The sequence below is a fragment of the Eleginops maclovinus genome, chromosome 3 (assembly GCF_036324505.1).
Source record: "Eleginops maclovinus isolate JMC-PN-2008 ecotype Puerto Natales chromosome 3, JC_Emac_rtc_rv5, whole genome shotgun sequence".
Classification (NCBI taxonomy): Eukaryota; Metazoa; Chordata; class Actinopteri; order Perciformes; family Eleginopidae; genus Eleginops; species Eleginops maclovinus.
In genome coordinates, this window is record NC_086351.1 from 9,948,552 (window position 1) to 9,967,710 (window position 19,159).

The 19,159-nt window shown below is 40.7% G+C and overlaps 1 long non-coding RNA gene across 1 annotated transcript; it reads right to left on the reverse strand.

Moving 5' to 3' along the window:
* Positions 1 to 10: 10 nt before the first annotated feature.
* On the reverse strand, positions 11 to 18,505 carry LOC134861905 (uncharacterized). Its single transcript, XR_010165445.1, has 3 exons — positions 18,119 to 18,505; positions 1,071 to 1,101; positions 11 to 167 (listed from the first exon to the last, which is right to left on the reverse strand). It is a non-coding gene; the product is annotated as an uncharacterized LOC134861905 (long non-coding RNA).
* Positions 18,506 to 19,159: the final 654 nt, after the last annotated feature.

Consider the following 19,159-nt stretch of genomic DNA (forward strand, 5'->3'; position numbering starts at 1 on the left):
TGTAAAGATGGACCAGCTGCTCTCACATCATCGCACTCGCATGTAATCTACTCACCAATTTCACACTTGTGTGCCATGTGGAACCGACTCCAGCAGCAGTGTTCATGAAAAGAGGCAGCCACTTGGTTTAGCCTGGTTGGACGCTGCAGCTTGTGCTTGTTTTTTCCCTGCAAAACAATGGAGAAGAGAGTAATGAATGTTCGACAGATGCGGGGTTGTGTGTTGGGCGTGTTTTGCATGTCTGTCATCGTTTTATCACTTCATTGTTCAAGACTTCATGACAAAAGCCCAGGCTTGTCACCAAGAGACTTGGAAGTTTATGTGAGTGACAGACCTGGCAGCTTGCTTCAAATGGGGCACTAAATAGCTCGCATTATGTGGCTCATGATGGCTTCTTTTATCTATACAAATCAAGAGCCAGCATGACAATTTGTATTAGCTTCCCAACACAAGGGCTTTTTCTCATACACATAAATAAATGCATACAAACTCTTTCTCTCAATGTGTCTTTTTACAGTAGCAGCAGGTGGCTGATATGAGCGAGCAAGTGCTCAACACAGCCAGGAGTGTTCACAAGTGCTGCAGAGGGAGCACAAACTGCTGGCTGCACCGCATTAACATCACCTCTTTCTCTTTCACTTCTTTGTGTCTCCCATTACATTTTCTCTCTTATTAAGGCTGTCTACTATTTTCCTTCTCCTTTCTCTGTCTTCATCCTTTATTCTCCAGCTCTCAAATCTTCCTTTCTCTCGTTATCTTTATCAGTGTCCTCATCGGCGTTCCTCAAGAGGGCCTCTTAAGAAGATGTACTGTGTTCATTATATGGAAATGTTCCCCATGGTACATTATCATAGATCCTGACCCTTTACCGTTGAATCATACTGGTATTCAAAGTTGGCACTTCAGACCCCACAAATAACACCGTAAAGTAAAGAAGGACACTCCCTAGAGCCGCAACCGCTGCACAAACATTACCGGCATTGTACTGGAGTGTACAGACACTTATGTGAAACCTTGAGCTGTACACCTATGGGTACACAAGAGACGGAGAGAGGACTGTGTGTCCTTACCTGTCCTGGGTGGGGGGGGAGAACAGGAGATCTACATGAGAAAATGAAAAGGGAAAATATATAAGATTTACATAAAAATATACTTTTCAAATGCCGAAACAAGTTTATTGTTGTAAACAAAAGAATACAAAAACATCTATGCAAGTCTGTACATCATTTCTCCTCCACCTTAATGGCGTTTTGCCAAACCACACTGATGTACGAGCTTCTCCCTGCAGATCAATACAAGCTCTCTATTCACTAGACAGACACTAATGCAACCGCCTCATTTGTTTGACGACGTGTGCACGTGCATGTACAAGTGTATGTCCGTGTCTTTCAATCTGGTCCCCATTTCCTGGCTGTGCAGTATCTTTAACTCAGTCGTTAAGGGAGAGTGACCATTAAGCCACATAGTTTAGCATGTCACTAACTCAATCGCTTATTTCTCATGCCAACATTGATATAAAAAGGGTTCTGTGTGTGTGTGTGTGTGTGTGTGTGTGTGTGTGTGTGTGTGTGTGTGTGTGTGTGTGTGTGTGTGTGTGTGTGTGTGTGTGTGTGTGTGTGTGTGTGAGTCTGTGCGCATGTGTGGGGGACCTTGCTGTTGTTACCCATTCACCAACAGGGGACGGCAAGCCTGTTGGAGGTGCACGTTTGGTCATGCTTAGAAATCATGCTCTGTGACTAAAAGTTCATACTCAGCGCTGCCTCTGCAGGCTGAAGCAGGGATTTAAAATACTCACTAACATCTGGTTTTTTTCCCCACTACTCCATGGTGTGAATGTCACGCAACCCCAGGCAGGACTTCAGGCTATAATGGCATTATTAAATACAGATTGAGCTAGAGCGCTGCTGCTCACAGCTTAAAATCTGCTGCTGTGCATGTGACAGTGTACAGTTGAAAAGATGACCATCAATTTGTTTTTTTAAACTGTTCATATTTGAATTTAACAATAGTAAATGAAGCCTTTAACGGTTTCCATGTGAAAAAATCAGGGTTTAAATTCTTCCCTGATCGGATGCAATAGTGAATCCCTTGAATTCATTTAAAAAAAAAGGCCCAGACATCCCAGTCCTTCAGGAGAGCTAGTGAAGTTCAGGCTTTTGCACTCACTGAAAAAAAAAAATGGAGCTGCTGTGACGCAAGTCAAATTTTAGACTCGATCTGACCATTAAAGTATTATCGCATCGTACTACCCCCCGACATTATAAAGAAATCATTCTGTCATCAGTCAAACTCCCTGAAGTCACAAGAGGGGAAGGATAAATGAGGAATTATTGTCTGGTACAAAGAAGAAATATCCAACTACATTACCCCAATAAAGTATGAACACTCACACGTGGCTCAAAATAAAACAGGAGTTCATTAACCCTCAAACAGACATAGATGTTAGGGCTGTCTACATTTCCCCCTCTGCTCCACTATACTGTGATGAAAAAATCTTCCCTCTATCTCTATCTACGAGTTTCCAGTCCCAGGGAAGTGTGTTATTCTGTGGCGAATTACTGAGAATACTGGCTCTTTACCTGAGTACTACAGTAGAGAGCAAGGCACCATCCCTATTTAGACAAAGTAAATCATCTAACCTCCCTCGTTCTAACTCTGATCTCCAGGTCAACAAGAAAGGCAGAAACCTCCAGCAGCTCTGTGAAAGCCTGGATGTGTACATAATGAACAATAGGTTATTAGTAGACTCTTTGGGTACGTTTTGCTCACCTCTTGGCAGCACAGTTGATTACATGGTAACAGATCAAGATCCTTTCTCTCTCACAGTGCATTCACAGTTAAAACATTGACCCCGCTGCCTCACCACAGCCAAATTACTGTGTTTCCCCCCAAGGACAGTGACAAACAACAGCACACCTCCACAACCCACAGAGCCGTTTATTATCAAGAAATTGTACAGACGGGTCAGAAACAGCACAGAAGAGTTTCACAAAGAAATCAGCAACCCTGTCACACAAACCTTATTAGATTCCTTGATCTGACGAAATGTAAATTGTAAATTAAAATAGTCAAATCTCAGCAAACCTGGAAATGCAAAAAATGAACTAGGATAGAAAGCACACAGGGAATTCTATGCTAAAAAATAAATAAATGCAGAGTCAAATTCCACATTCTAACATTGAATCTGTCATAAATCCCTAATGGTAGTTAAAGCATTTAGATTCCTGCACAAGCATCTTGCGGTTGCATAGAAAAAAACATAAACAGCATATGCAGATCTCAATAGATTAAGAAAAGGCAGATTCCTATTACACATCAAATGTTTAAAAAGCAATCAAATATTGGCATATCTAATCAAATCAAAAATACAGTTACCCTCAAAATCAATAGCTGATCACAGAAAGAGTCTCCTCTCTCAGCTGTTCCTGAAGCCAAGTTCACTTTCTAACTCTGCTCTGCCAAAGGACCAGTCTGACAACAAATCAATTAGAGTCAACTAATGTATAAAATACAGCAGAAAACCAAACTGCATCACCAACTGTGACAAACAAACAAACCAATATGTGGTGCTGTCCGGCCCCAAAAGACACAGTGCTGTGCTGCAGGTTACCCGAGGACAGGGACTGACCCTAAACACAGATCCACCCTGAACAAGTACACACTCAAAATGTACACAAACTGTTATGTACAAGTATTAATATTATACTTTTTATTATTTTTCATCCATCAAGTAATTGTCAACTTATTTTTCTTGATATTTAAATCACAAATATTGTTTACGTGGCTGTCTATTATTTTCCTTTAACTGTACTACCATGGGCAATACTGTGTTTTAACAAGATCATTCCAATAAAGCCTCTTTGAATGTATTTAAATTTAATTGAAAAAGAGAAAGAGAGAGAGAGTGTGTGTGAGGGGCATTAAAGGAGTACTTAGTGTTCATAAACCTGATAATAATAATAATGGATATTTACCTCCCGTTGTGCAGTTAACCGTGTGTGATATTTGTGAGTGAATTCCCACTCCCACTTAGGGGTGTAAGTCTTGCTTAAGACTACACGGTGGGGCCAAGATGCTTGTGTTCCATCATTACAGTGTCAGCAATACAGTTTTTAGCCCACTCAACCACATAAATGACTTAAAATCCTCTGTGTATTAAGCCTCACCACTGGGAACCCAATTTGTAACCTCTGCCCAGTAATACGTTAACTGGACTTTATCTGGGGACAAGCAGAGTGTAAAATTCATACAGTATCTGAGAGAACTAATTGAACCAATTAAGAGAGTGAATATGGATTACTGTGGGACTGTGAACACACACATTCCCTCTGGAATAGAGTTGAAGAGCACTGCTTTCACGCGATAATGATTGTCATTGCAAATGGATGGCGGTACAGGGTCTCAGCGTGTGTACAACAACACTCCCAGAGTTGACTGGCTTCGCATTTACACTGATGTGTTTTCATTTCCTGAGCAGCTGATCCCAGGCCTGCTATTCTTGGCAGTAATTAATTTAATGCGGGTAAAGGAAAAGTCAGGGATAAGTGTTGAAACTGTTCCTTGTCTTGTACGCACTCTCAAATCTCACACAAACACAAAGGCAGCGCTCATTTTCCACACAAACACACATTTGCTAGAGGAGGCAAAAAGAAAATGAGTATAAACAACAAGATACGCAGAAACTTGCACAAAAATAAGAAGCCTTGGGTACTTCATGCTTTAAATATCTTAATCAGCAAGCCCATAAAGCCTCCCGATTTTAATTGCCCCACCATGACTATTAATTACATAACAGCCATCGCAGCCAGCATGCAATATGTTTGCTAATAGGAGAGGATGGATAAGGATGGTGAGTGGAACATATTAGAATACAATGCTGTTTTATTGATCTACATTACGTCCCCCTCCAGGATGTATAATACAAACAGCAGCATTTATTTGCGTACAAGCTCAAGAGAATGACATAGAACAAATAGCAGGAAACACTTTATAAGCTGAAAGAACAATGTGCCGCGTTGTTGTAAAGAAGCTAGATAAGATTACTGTAAAACAAGAGATGCTTCAGCAGTAAGGAGAAAGTCCTATATTAGTGTTAAACAAAAGACGCTTTATAAGCTGCAGGAACGATGCCTTGTATTGTTCTAAACTGTCTTAAGGGACCGCATATAGGGTGGGGATTAAAAAGGAATTTGATTGGCAACCAGTTTTATCTCATTTCTAACACTTAAGACTTCTTCAGTTTACCTCACAAGTGAAGTACCTGTTCAAAACGTCCCTGTTCAGAACGGCTGATTGCTTTGCCTCAGGCATTGCTGCTCGCATCTTGCTCAAGAAACACCCATTGAAACAACTTCACACTCAAAGCTGCACTCCCTCGGGTCCTGAGCAATACACCTGCCATGACACAGTTGTTAGTTCCATCCCATAGCAATCCTGGAGTACATGTTTATCAGCGAGGGAAAGCTCTGTGGATATAGCAGCTTGTAGTCACAGTCAAATCACACTGCACCCGTTTGTGAGAAAAAAATCTTAAATGATTATCCAAACTTTAGATATGAATTTAATTTAGATTTCTTAACAGATTAAATGAAGTCCTGGAGATAAAGGCCAAACTCTGTGTTGTCTTACAACCCTTGGAAATCAAGGTCTTGTAACGCCTCACAAAGCTGTATCGACACTCAAAAGGGGTCCTGGGCGCCTGGTTTGGAATCACTGCATAAAACATCTACAGTGTGCATAGGTAGCACACTACCAATAAATGACAGACAGACAGACAGACAGACAGACAGACAGACAGACAGACAGACAGACAGACAGACAGACAGACAGACAGACAGACAGACAGACAGACAGACAGACAGACAGACAGACAGACAGACAGACGAGATTGGTGATAGTTCAGGATGACAGTAAGGTGCTATTTGCACACTGGAACAAAAGTATCCTTTCACTTCTCATGGCTCACTTGTCACTTTTATACTAGGACAAGTCAAAGAATGCAGTTTGCAGTTTTGTAGAATCTGTTTTTTTACTTTGCATTGCTCATTGAATACCCAGGCCTGTTAGCAGAGAGTGTATTTTCTTTGTTGGGACCCTTCTCCTAACTTTGGCGGGTTTTTTTTGGGGGCGTTTCCTTTTACAGTAAAAGCATCCCTCTCTTAGTCTTGTTTGTTTATCATGTATTCTGTAATATAATTGTATGATTCCCCCCTTTTATAGTTTTGTAAATGAAAGAATTATACAAAATAAGGTCTAGTGAAGAGTTTGGCAGCAGTGGCTTTACAAATGTGTATGTCAATTGGAAACAGAAAGCCTTGTATTCCCACAACATCCTTCTGTGCTGTTCTTGAGTGAAAGTAAAGCTTTTCTAATATTCTTTATAAGGTGCACACCCTGTTTTAATTGTGTTGCTGTATCCCTGTGTATTATTTGGGAAAGTCATTTGAGAAAAACCATTGAAATCCACTGAAAAACTAAGAAGTCATAGACAATATGGTAATGACTACCCAAGTCTTAATTCCATATAAACGCCTACATGCTTTTTATCCTCCTGCTGCTCGCATAACATCTATTACAACTTTCCATAGCTCTAGGCCAAGCTTTCCTCTCGTCTCTTTTTCTTCACACCCTCGTCTTTCTCTCCCTCTCATCCGCACTCATTTAAAACTTTGCCATCGCACTGTTTTATTTTCAAATCAAAGTAATGAAATAGATCTTCACTGAGGTGATTTCATAGCAAGCAAAGACAGGCTGTCATTTGTGCATCGTGAAGACAGGACGGGGAGTGGAATGAAAAACAGAAGGAGGAAGTGAGCTGAGAGACAAATCAAAGAGACACTTGCTTATTTTGTTTAAGTTCCAGCTAGATCTATAGCCACCTCCTTAAGGAAATATACTCCCATGAATACAATATTATAAGTCATCAATCTGTGTGGTTCAGTGGATTGCAATAGTTTGTTTGTCATGGAGTGTTGACACATTTACTCTACAATGAATTTCCCTGTGTGTTGAACTGTCAGTTAAAATTGAACATCTAGGAAAAGCTATTCTTTTCATATTAAAAAAAGGCTGATTCACTGAGGCGGCATTAAGGTGCAGCTCTACTTTGGACTAACTCATGTTAAAATGCTGAAGTTTAGCAGGTGTCCACCATCTTAATTTTGTCTGCACGCTAATACTTGCGATTTATTAACATGGAGCAAAAAGTAATGCTAAGACTGATGGAATTGTCATTAGTTGTGCAGGTATTGTTAATTAATCAAAGTATAAGAAACATTGATATTAGGACCTGGTAATGGTCAACAAACTAGGCCTAAAGCCTTTCACCCAACCTTTCACTCAAAACTATGAATATCACACTTATGATGGAGTTAAAAGAAAAGGCAGGGGATCACCAAAGTGTGTCAAATTCATCCTCAATAAATGTCTGTACAGACCAACCGTCCAGAGACAGACATTACTTTCCATAAAGCCATGATGCAAGCATGTCTGAAAAAGAAATACTTCTCTGACTACATACCTGGGTTTTTTCTAGAAAGATATAGTATGAGGGCAATACTGTGGCGAGAACATGACGCCCGTATACTCAATGGCACCACAGACTTCACAATGACGCGACCACGGAGCTACGTATAAACAAAGCTGTCTATGACGTATGAAGGTCTATTTGATAGGATTTTCATATTTTTGGAGTAATTATGCAGTTTTTGACTAACAGAAATATTATTTTCTGGCATCACTTTAACATTTTACGGGGAAAATTGGCATTTTGCTATAGGGTGCAACGCCCTTGTTACCCGGTTTAGACAAAATCCGGCATACAGACTCAGTAATGCAGGTATGAGCTCCAAACACTTCCCTGGAATGTTTGCTTCTTTAGGCAAGAGAACTGAATACAGCGTCCTTTTTTTCTTCTTTAAGCTGCATTCGTTTAAATCAAGTCATTGGGAATAACAAATGGTACCATTAAATTCATTAGCTGACATTTCTGGGAATTACCCAAAGTAACAGGGGGGGGATGGAGCTTAAGCGCGCCTGTGAGCCTCTGTTACTGTGGGCCGCTGCTTTGTGCTGTCGTGTCTCTCTGCCTTACAGGCCTATTATAGAGACATCAGGGGAGTAACAGAGGCCGACAGAGACAAACAGGTCACCCTTACCTGGGCTGCAGGATAAACGATTTCCCCTCCACCACGGCTCTACCTCCCTTATTTTCTCTTCTTTTCCATCTTCATCCCTCCATCCCTCCACTCCTCCATCAGCCTTCTTCTCCTCTTTTCTACCTGTCTGCCATCTGACTGCTTCTCTCCATCCTCTGTCCCCTTTCCTGCCCCCCTCCCATCTCTGCACCCCATCCTCCCTTCTTCGACACAACAGAATTAATATTAAAAAAGGTGGCTGTGTGTGTCTGTGTGGTTAGAGGGGAGAGTGATTAGGAGGACAGCGTGTACAATGACCTTACTCGCAAATCGTAGCCTCATGTACATCAAGCGTGTCCTTGTTGCAACACCCTAACCGCTCAAGACAACAACGCAACATAAACAAACACAAAACCATGGACACACTAACAGGTCTACTGACAGTTCCTTTCAGTCTCTGCAGCAGTGCTTTATGCTCATTGTTAACCCATAAAAAAAATCACTCTGGTAGCTTTGTAGCCAAGTGTTGCAGCTGAGTATAACACAGCTTTTTCAGGTCTGACACCTCAGTCAGGTGGAATAAGGAGGAAGAATATGCCCGCAGCCTGTTCCTCTTTAACTGTCATGGAAAGGGACAAATGATGTCAGAGTCTGTTGCCACTGCTTTAAAGATGCACATGTCCTTTTAAAAAGCCCTGGAGCTCTGGCATTTAACATTAACACAAGACAGGTGCTGTCATGCATCCAGCTCTGTGTCACCAGCGAGTTTTAGCGTATTTATGCATGCAATCTCATCGCTGATGTATGATTGAATGCATACTGTATGCATGGTTGCATAGGTGTATGTGTGCATGAGTGTGTGTGTGTGTGTGTGTGTGTGTGTGTGTGTGTGTGTGTGTGTGTGTGTGTGTGTGTATATCTGTGTTCATGTGGGTCTCTGCTGCCGTGGCATAAATCATTGGAGCTGAGCAGGGGGCTGGTGCTGCTTTCTCCATCTGTCTCTGTCTGCAGGGGTGAGGTATTTTACACTGATGATAGGGCTAAAGGAGGGAGGCGAGAAAAAGTGAGCCATGCTCAAGTCGTGTGGGACGGACAGAAAAATAAATGCTCTAGTATCGAAGGGCAGTGGGCAGCGTGTGCATCATGTGAGCATGTGGAGAGACTTGGGGGGGAAGGGATGCGTCAAAGCCTTCAGTTCACACAATCTGCACCTCTGCAGGGCCTGTTACTCACTACCTAAGATCTGCTTCTGTGAAATAGGCTCTGTTATCCAGTGTTGAGGAATAATGCTGCCCATATAATGTCTCTGCATGCAGTCCTCCCTCTCCTGCAGACTGCTGACTGGATACCAATGAATGAATGCACCAAAAGCCAGAAACTCAATATCTGCTTGATCTTGGTTATCTTTTTTTTTTTGTTAGTTATATGAACACATAAGACGATGTATGGACTACATTTCTTGTTCCATCTACATACAACATGATTCTTAAGCTTGTAGGAACTGGATTCATTCGTGGGAGAGGACAAGCTGTCCATTGGTTACCTCGCTTCCATCAATCCTTCTCACCTCCTTTTAACAGGCTAATTTAAAGCAGAACAGCTCCCTAACAAATGTATTAAGTACTTACTCCTCAGCTTGTCACACTCTCCAACCGTAAAACGGAGATTGTAGCTACTACATGGAGCTTGTTCCGCCAAAGTGTCCTCAAGGTATGCAACAAATCCCTAAAACATCCTTGTGTGCAGTCTGTTGTACCTGTAGAGAGACAGCAATCGGTCAGAGACCAAACCCACAATACAACTTTGACAGCAGAGAAACCACTGGACGCTTTGCCCCGTCGAGCAGCCTCTGCTCCAAATACACTCACAAGAAACTGAGGGAGCTTAGTGGAAAACAATTCAAAAGCTGGAATAGGTTTTGAGCCCCCCAATTTATGATTTGTGTTGCATCCCTCATCCCCCCTATCAATTTGGATTAGAGAGTTTTCGAATAGACTGAAAGACGAAGACGGTCACGAGGAGAGTGTTGGCATATATGGGTCGTCCATTGAAGGAGAGGTGGTCATGCTTGGTTGGCTTGGTTGTTAAGGTAGAGGGAGCAGAATCTCTCCTGACAGACAACCAGTAGCTTGCCACAGAGCAAGATTTGGTTCTGGGTTCTGAGATTAGCTCAAGCATGGCAATCTCTCCCTGGAAGCATTCTGGAGGGTTTAAAGAGGCAGCCATAGATCAGCGACACAACTGTGCAACAGAAAGAGCCATGCCAGGGTATTTCTGCACTAACACCGAATTGGCAAGCAAATGCTGTATAGTAACAATGTCGTATGAATGTTTCTGCATGGCCATGTATTGTGGTGTAAAAGGGGGTATTTGGGAAATACGAGAGAGGATCAATAATACAGTTAATAACAAGCTACAAACATCACCTTTTAGTTTAGCACAACATCGGGAAACAGCTGGAAACGGTTAACCTAATTTACAACCTACATCTTGTTGTTTCAAGTTTGAAATGACAATGTGTGGTTTGACAGGGCAAATTAAATAAATAACATACATTGTGTTTTTCTGTAGGTTATCTTTTGTACAGAGCCAGGTTAGCAGTTTTCTCAGGTTCCAACTCTGTGCTAAAATAAGCTAAGCTAACTGTTGCAATCTTTAGCCTTAGAGTTAAAGTACAGACATGTGTGTGGTATCGATCCTCTCATCCAACTCTTTACAAGAAAGCAATAAAAAACACATTTTCCAAAGTATCTTCTAAATATTCCTTTAAGAGTACTGCTGAGGATATGACTTGGAAGGATCGGCACACCTTGAGCCTGCACATTGATTATGGCATACATGTATACATGTTTGCACTGACAGAACTCACAAATGTACCGAGGTCAGTCAAATCTGTGTGAGCCCATGATCATGTTCACAGCATATGGAATAGGAATGCAGGATGTAGTTAATCCCTACAGTATTCCTACAGTGTGTATGACCTTGGAGAGATGCAAGCCCTTATCCTCATTAACATGGCAGGAACATGGCCGCAGGGTGAACACACCTACAAGCTAATTGAGTAGGTATCACTCGTGTGCACACACACACACACACACACACACACACACACACACACACACACACACACACACACACACACACACACACACACACACACACACACACACACACACACACACACACACACACACACACACACACACACACACACACACACACACACACACACACACACACACACACACACACACACACACACACACACACACACACACACACACACACACACACACGAGCATCTATTTTTCATTATTACAATGCTATCAGCTGGAGGCAAGGTTGTATAATGCTGCAGCTGTGCAGACGCTGAGTGTGGTAGGTGGGCTGTCATTGACACTCGGGCTCAAACATGAGTCGTTACTAAAAAGTACAGAAAACACCCAGCGGGGAGCAGAAAAAGGAGCAGTGAGCAGTGTACTCTGGTGCATATCCTGTGCAGCAACTCAGCTGTGTCCTCTGCAGGCACAAATACACACGCATAAATACACTCCACTGAAACACAAACAAGAATGCTTGTGGCACAGGCTTTGTTTTATCTGATTTGGCTGTAATATTGCCTCACAAGACAATAACTCTCAAGAGGAGGAATGTACAGTCCAGGTGCAGGCAGTTGAGGAAAGTGCACAGCTGGGATCAGACCGCTTTATGTTGTGTCCGGTACAATATCCTGTCCTGTGAAATTTCAATTCTTGTCCTGTTTGGAGACTCTATGTTTTATCAGTTGACTGTTTTGAAAGGTTAAGTTGTGTTTCCTTTATGTTCTGTCATATTCATCAACTTAAAAAAAAGGGAACATTTCTAATTTGCCCATAATGTCTAAAATGTGATGTGTGCAAAACAGAAAACCTCTCAAGACTGTCAAAACAATACTGCACCTTTCAAGACTTTCCTAAACAGAATAACAAATAGAGAGACAAGACATAGCACAATATGATCTTATTTTTTGTTGAATAGCGAAATAAAAATCTGCCAATAAAACCATGAAGGTATCATTGTTACTTAGATTTTCATGAGGAATTGGAGCAAGTACTTTCACACTTCTTTAAATGTCCTGTACACAACGATAACATCCAGCTCCTCGCAGCAGGGACGGGACATATTGTTGTTTATGAAAATACAGGTATAATTTTAACATGACTAAATATTGTTATAATTGCAATCTTACCGCGTCATACCATAACAGCAACACCAAGCATGCCCCAATTGGAAGGAAATTGCCAGCAGCTCCACAGTGGAGACACACAATACACCTCAAAGGGAAAGTTCGGTCTGAACGCTCCTTCATGTGATTTTTGATGATTTTTGTTGCTTCTCTGCCCTTTATTATGAAAGACTAAATAAAAAATCCTGCATTATTAAATTTGGATTGCAATTTGACACTCACGGTCAGGTTTCTAAAATTAACATCCTTGTTATGCAGAGTAACTTGACAAGAAGAACTTCAACACTGAAATAAAAGGTAGAATCACCTTTTTACTACTAAAGTTGTAATTTGTGCAAGAATGAATTGCAAAAAAGAAATGCCCGTATATATTTGTGAAATTATTACAAATGGTTCAGTTAAAAAACTGAATCTCTCATCCTTCTGTAATTTTGCTCTTTGACCTTCTTTCTCACAGGTTTAAAATGAATATAGGACTTTGCCCATGACTTGAAAAGTATTTCAAATCACAAAACAGTGCAAGTTGTAACGGTACCTTGTTGGATGGCAGTTTAAGATTAGCTTCTGTGAGAGATGATGGTCTCCGAACACAGAGTCTTGGGATGTACACAAACGATACAGTATGGGAATAATTGTGGTGATGTTCTTTCCCTGGCCCCTCCACCCATTGACCTTTCAGCTTATTGACACAATTTGCTACTCCCTAAACACCGCCACCATACAGGAATTGTCCAATCGTAGCTTGGCAACCGTGACAACACGCAGTAGCCCTGACATGCTTTAGATTTCTGTTCATACCAAGACATTGTGCATTGGGACTTAACGAGAAAGGTTATAAGGTACGTGAAAAAAGTGTTAATAACCCAAACTCTGTTACAAAATGTTGCTTAATTGCCTTTGAGTAAAGTTTAATTAAAGGCTGCAAACTTTTCAACATTACCTTGCAATAATAGCCTGTGCTCTCACCATGCTGACACAGACTGCTGAGTTTCCCTGCTGTTGTTTGAGTTTATTAACTCCCATTCTAGGAGGAAGCGTCTTACATTATCTGATGTAATATAAAGATTCCATACTAAATAGCTAGAGTAGTAGTACCTTTTAAGAAAAAGCGAAGGAACTGCCAGAAGCTGCCAAAAAAATCAGCTGGATATCTGTTGTTTTTGTTTGGCTATATTACTGGAGTACATGTAGCCTATGATAGAAATGATGTTCATCCACATAGGAGAAGGAAGTTCAGTGAGCGGATTTAATGCAGACTTTGAGACGATCCCCATCAAATATTCCGACTGTTTTGCCTACATCTTACAGAGACCTGGTACCATCGTTGCTGCATGGATCAAGTGGTTGCACTTGATCTGCGTATTGCAGGAAGTACAGAAATCTAGTTGGACTGTACGTTACAAGAATGATGCTTGGTGCTGAAACATCAATGTTGATGGACAATGTTAAAGCATTCACATTCTAAATAACATGCAACTATGCTTTACTATTGGTTGTCATTGGGGCAATGTCCTAAAAAGAATAATTTCAGGATACATTTCTTATCAAAATATTCAAGAAATCCAAGAGAGCTTTTTAGTCTTTTATATTTTAATAAACCACTATAATGGAAAACACTGTCTATATTTATCCCACGCTACGCCTACAGCCTGCTAGTAAGATTTTTAAGATAGGGATGCTTACCAAAAAACCCTCTGGGTTAATTTTTTTGTTGGTACTTAAGGAAATGAGTGCACTGCACACTGGAGTCATTTTGGGCTGATAATATGAGGTCCTGTAGCAGTACGTGTTGAAAACAAAGCACAAAATCTGCCCCATGTTCCTCAGAAAATCGTGACCAGAGTTTAGCAAAACACTGACTGATTTAATGTATCAGAGAGCGTAGAGAATACCCTTCACATATATACTGTATGTAGAAATAAAAACATAGAATTCATATCATTACATGCTGCATTTTCAGGAACTTCACTTTATGTATCAATATTGAGGTAGAGCGCTAGTCTTCATGAAGTCTTTATGATGCCTTCATGAAGTCTTCATGCAGTCTTGGGATTACAGTTGGAAACTTCAAACAATTTTTAAGGTAACACTAACAGAAAAAAATAGAGCTCAGATAAGAAAAGTGTAAAGTTGGTTAAGCTTTTGTCCCACAGGGAGAGGCACCTCAATTACTGACTGTCAAGAAGCTAGGTTGGAGAAGTTAGGGCTCCCGCAATTGTGGCAAATGTCAGTGAAGCATCAGCACATCAGAAACATGTCCAGCCGCCTGTTTTGTGACTGCACAGAGCCTAATAATGCCACAATGGGTTAGCCTTGAAATGAGTCTCTTTTCTCCCTGCGTTCTTTTTTGCCCAAACTATAAAGAGGCAAAACATCTGTGGTACAGAAACACTGTTCAGCCAAGCCTTGTTTTTGTGCTAATTAGTCCAATTAGCCTTCCCCATCTCACACAGTTGTAAGCAAAGATGAGCAGCAGCTCCGCTCAGCTTAACCAGCTCTGCAGCTTGATGTGTGGTAGCGCTGGAAAGCTGCAGAAGCCTCTAGTTACAGACACAGACACAGGCTACTTTAAACAGTTTCAGGGCATCCTTCCTTCACAGGATAAGCTGCACCCTGCCATGTTGTTTAAAACAGTCTTCGGATGTCCCTTTAGCAAGATTTTAGCACAGAAACATGGTTTTGAGTCAGACTGCAGTCAGGAGGTAAAATTCCGACACCCGTAATTTCATGATTAGCAATGCTGAAGGGCAACTTCCAAATTGGTCGCGTGCATTGTCAGATAACAGATTTCATGAGGAGGAGTAAATGAACCCGTTACAGTTGAAAAGAGAACTACAAGGAAATTAGTTATTCTACACATCAGAAGAATAATTAATCATTCTTCAACAACAGTCTCTTTACAGAAGCAGTTTGTCATCATGAATCAACCCCTATCTTCTCTCAATTATTTCTCCTTTATAAAACACAAATTATACAAATCACTCTACCTTCTAATGGACGAGAGAAAAACAAGAGAGAACATTTTAATTTTTCAAATGCCTCCTCCTTGAGGCAGAACAGCAGTAATAATTCACCAGTTTCCGCAGCAGAAAACATTTCTGTAGTGGTTTCAATTAATCTTCATGTTTTGTGTCTCAAGAGGAAATTATGCATTTATATGTTGTTTTATTTTCTTTCACAGACTTGTAGAAGCAGTCCGATGGTCAATATAAGATTTACAACACCCTATTTGTAAATGCATTCTCCAGAAGTAAAAAGATAACGTTAGGCTATAATTGAACTATATCACGTTTGCATTTTTGAGTTTAACGTCACCAATCCTTAGCTAAGTCTGAATAGTGTTTGGTGTGATGACTTTTAATTCCCTTGATACGTAAAAGCTCAACAATTAAACAATGGGGTATTAACAAGTCTATAGAACAAAATGTAGAAATCTCTTAGGCTTGGCATCGGTGTGAATGGCAGGCCTTGTTTTAGGCAAATAACCAAAAACCAATTCAAAAATGTGTTTGACTTCGAGATGGAAGATCTGGTATAAAAATGTTTACTAGCTCATATTTATTGTGGTTTCCCTACATGCTTTAAAGCGGCCAAGTAAACAGTATGTGTGTGGCTGCGGCTGGGGAGCCAGCAAAGGTTCAGGGCCTTATGCTCTTGTAGACTTTATTGAGTCTCTTATAACCATACAGCTCACATAGTAAAGAGATTATAAAATTGATTTTACATTCCATGTAGTTGTTGCTGTGGTTTACTAAATGCCTTTTTTCTGCCTCATACTGTAAACGCGTGATTCATGTTCGCTGTTGGCTAACTGACACATGGGATACAGTAGCTGCAGAGAAATTAACATCCCTCTGCCTTCTCTCACATGGTTTATAATTGCAGAGAAAACCTCTCGGAGGAGCGCCACAGAAATCGAACCATAGCGACCTTCTGCCAGTGATCAAAGCTTACCTCAACCAGCCCCACAACCACTGCGCCCCCACTCCAACCCCAACCCAAGAGAGCAAAGTAGAGAGAGAGAGATGGGGGGAGAGAGGGAATCCACACAAACCATCTCACGTCTCAGCAAGAGCTACCTGCTTTACATATGAAACACACCTTTCTCCCTTTAATTCCCATGAAATCGCGCAGGAAGCGGTTATTGCAAAGGGAGAGGAAGTGATGTGGAACGGCTAGAGGGGCCATTACAGAGAATCCCTCATTACAACCTGGTCACAGCTTTGGAGTATTACCCTTGTGAAAACACACTCTCACCTCTGGGTGAATGAGTCAAAGAGAGTAGATTGTCTCATCTTATTCCTTCCCTTTGTGCCTAGTCTCTAGACAGGTACGGTAGGGTTAAACTTGTCAACATACGCAGCTTTAGCTCACTGTACAACCAACAGACAGGCTGGTTTAGATCTCTCTGAGCAGTACGCAAGTCTAAAGATGTGTCTGTTTCTTTATATCCCTGTCTTTGATTAGAATATAGAAGGATCACAACACATCTTGGTCTGTGATCAATCAATCAATTAATCAACCAACCCACCTGCTTTTATAGGGGAAAGCTCATTTGCAACAACAGCGTCTTAACCACTGAAGAAGACTATGAAGCCTGATGAAAAAAAGGAGACTTCCTTAAGGCATCTTCGTGCATTTCAGAGTGAGTTGTTTGGCAAGACATCAGAGGGGAAAACATCCTGACTCATCCATCTGATGCATGAGGATCCATTAAGCCAAGTTTCAATATTCATTAGTAGGTGCAGTGTACAGTAAAGGCAGTTTGCCGGAAAATATTGTGAAATGCAAAACACGGATTATAAAATATATCAGCTACAAAACAAGTGAGAAAAACAGCTACATTATTTAGAAGCTTAAGGCCATATGAACTACTCTTTATCCATGGCTCTATTGATGACTATGTAGATCCTTCAGTTGCATTGCCACTGTCGAGAAAGACAAATCTCAACAACTGCTGGATCGATTGGCATTCAATGATGTACAGAGAGGCCAAGCAGTGAATCAAACCGACTTTGGTATCCCCCGACTTTACCTTTATGAAAATCTGATCAGATTTAGAATCTGGTTTATTGCCAACTAAGTTTCCCATACTTTTCCTAGATTTGTTTTAGTGTTTGTGAATAACAATAAACAAAGAGACCAAAATAAATAAAAGCAACTTCGAGAATGTTAATTCAGGTTTTGAGTTAAATGTCACAACTATTAAATGGATTTCCAAGCAATTTGGTATGGGTACAAGAATAAATAATGACAATGATAATGTGTGTTGTTATCAAAATGCACCTTTTACTACCATTAAAATAAGGTGTGGTGTTTTTTCTTCTCAGTTCCATTTGATTATGAGCATGCTTCAGTGAATTATCTGGAGACTTTATTTACACCACACTGACAGACAGCACTACAACAACACAAAACTATGCAGCCATTACAAAACTAAGTTTTTATAAAGTGTTAAGTCACTCAAATGGTTTCCTATTGCGTTATAAAACACTCAATTATACATTAAGCTCACAACATTAAAACCATAACAAACTACATTACATGTTATCCAGCAGAAAGCCTCAAATACCAATACGATTGAAAACCTGCAAAACCGGGTCAATGCTCATTATTATTACCAGTGGTCAAATATAACATAAAGCACACAAGCTTGCACACATAATCCCGATCACAAAAAAAACACAAACTTTCCAAACAATAATTCCTAAATCCTTATTTGACATATAATAGTAAATGTAAAGAAATATCTACTCACCTGTTACATGAAGACCGCCACAGCCTCAATGTCCACTTCTTAAGATTCATGGAGCTGATTGCCAGCAGAGCCAGGCAGCTGATTTGCAGGTATCTTTAGCCGATGTATTCACGAATAACTAATGTTTGTATGCAGCTGATGAAACATGCAATGCTGAAGACGTAAACAACAGCTTGGATAAGTCCAGCAACGCGTGGTGGTGTGGCCTTAAAAACACAGGTGCGTCCCGCAGTTTGTTGCAACGCCAGGTAAAGTTCAGCAGACAGACAGTTCATCGTCCCTTTATCCATTCATGCATCGGTGATCTTCCATCCTCACTTTATCTACGAACAAATCACTGTACACGTAAGATAGCCACAGCGCCCACACTTTATTTGGACCTCAATGGTAACGTGATGTTTAGCTAGCTAATTCATGGCCTCTCTCTCTCTCTCTCTCTCTCTCTCTCTCTCTCTCTCTCTCTCTCTCTCTCTCTCTCTCTCTCTCTCTCTCTCTCTCTCTCTCTCTCTCTCTCTCTCTCTCTCTGACGTATGGCGGGGTCAACTCAGGTCGGTTTTAAAAACGAAATTACTACAATTATTTATATTGTATTGTGAAATGATATAGTTGGCTAAGCGTAAATAAAACGTCTGACATAGAATAATGTATATATATGTTTTAATTAAAAGACATGTCTAAAGGGGACCTTTGGGGGGAGCTCCAGCGCTAACCTTGCTCCAAGCTAGAAGTGAAGACCTCAAATTTGGCCTCAGGACATTTCAAGAGGGTGGATTGAAAAATTGTTTTAAAAATGTAACTGCCTTCCCCCTTTTACATCCTATATATTTGGGGAGGGCAGGGGCATGGGGTTGTTTACCTTAACATGTTTGTCTAATCTGACTTTTTGATCCTTTATTTAACTGGGTTGTGTAAATTTGAACTCCAATGCCCCTGTTAAAAATGAACAAATCTACATAACTATGTGTTGAATCAAGTGGATGATCAACACATATAAACTAAGTTGAACCACCTTTTCCTTTCACAAATGTAATCTGTAGCCTT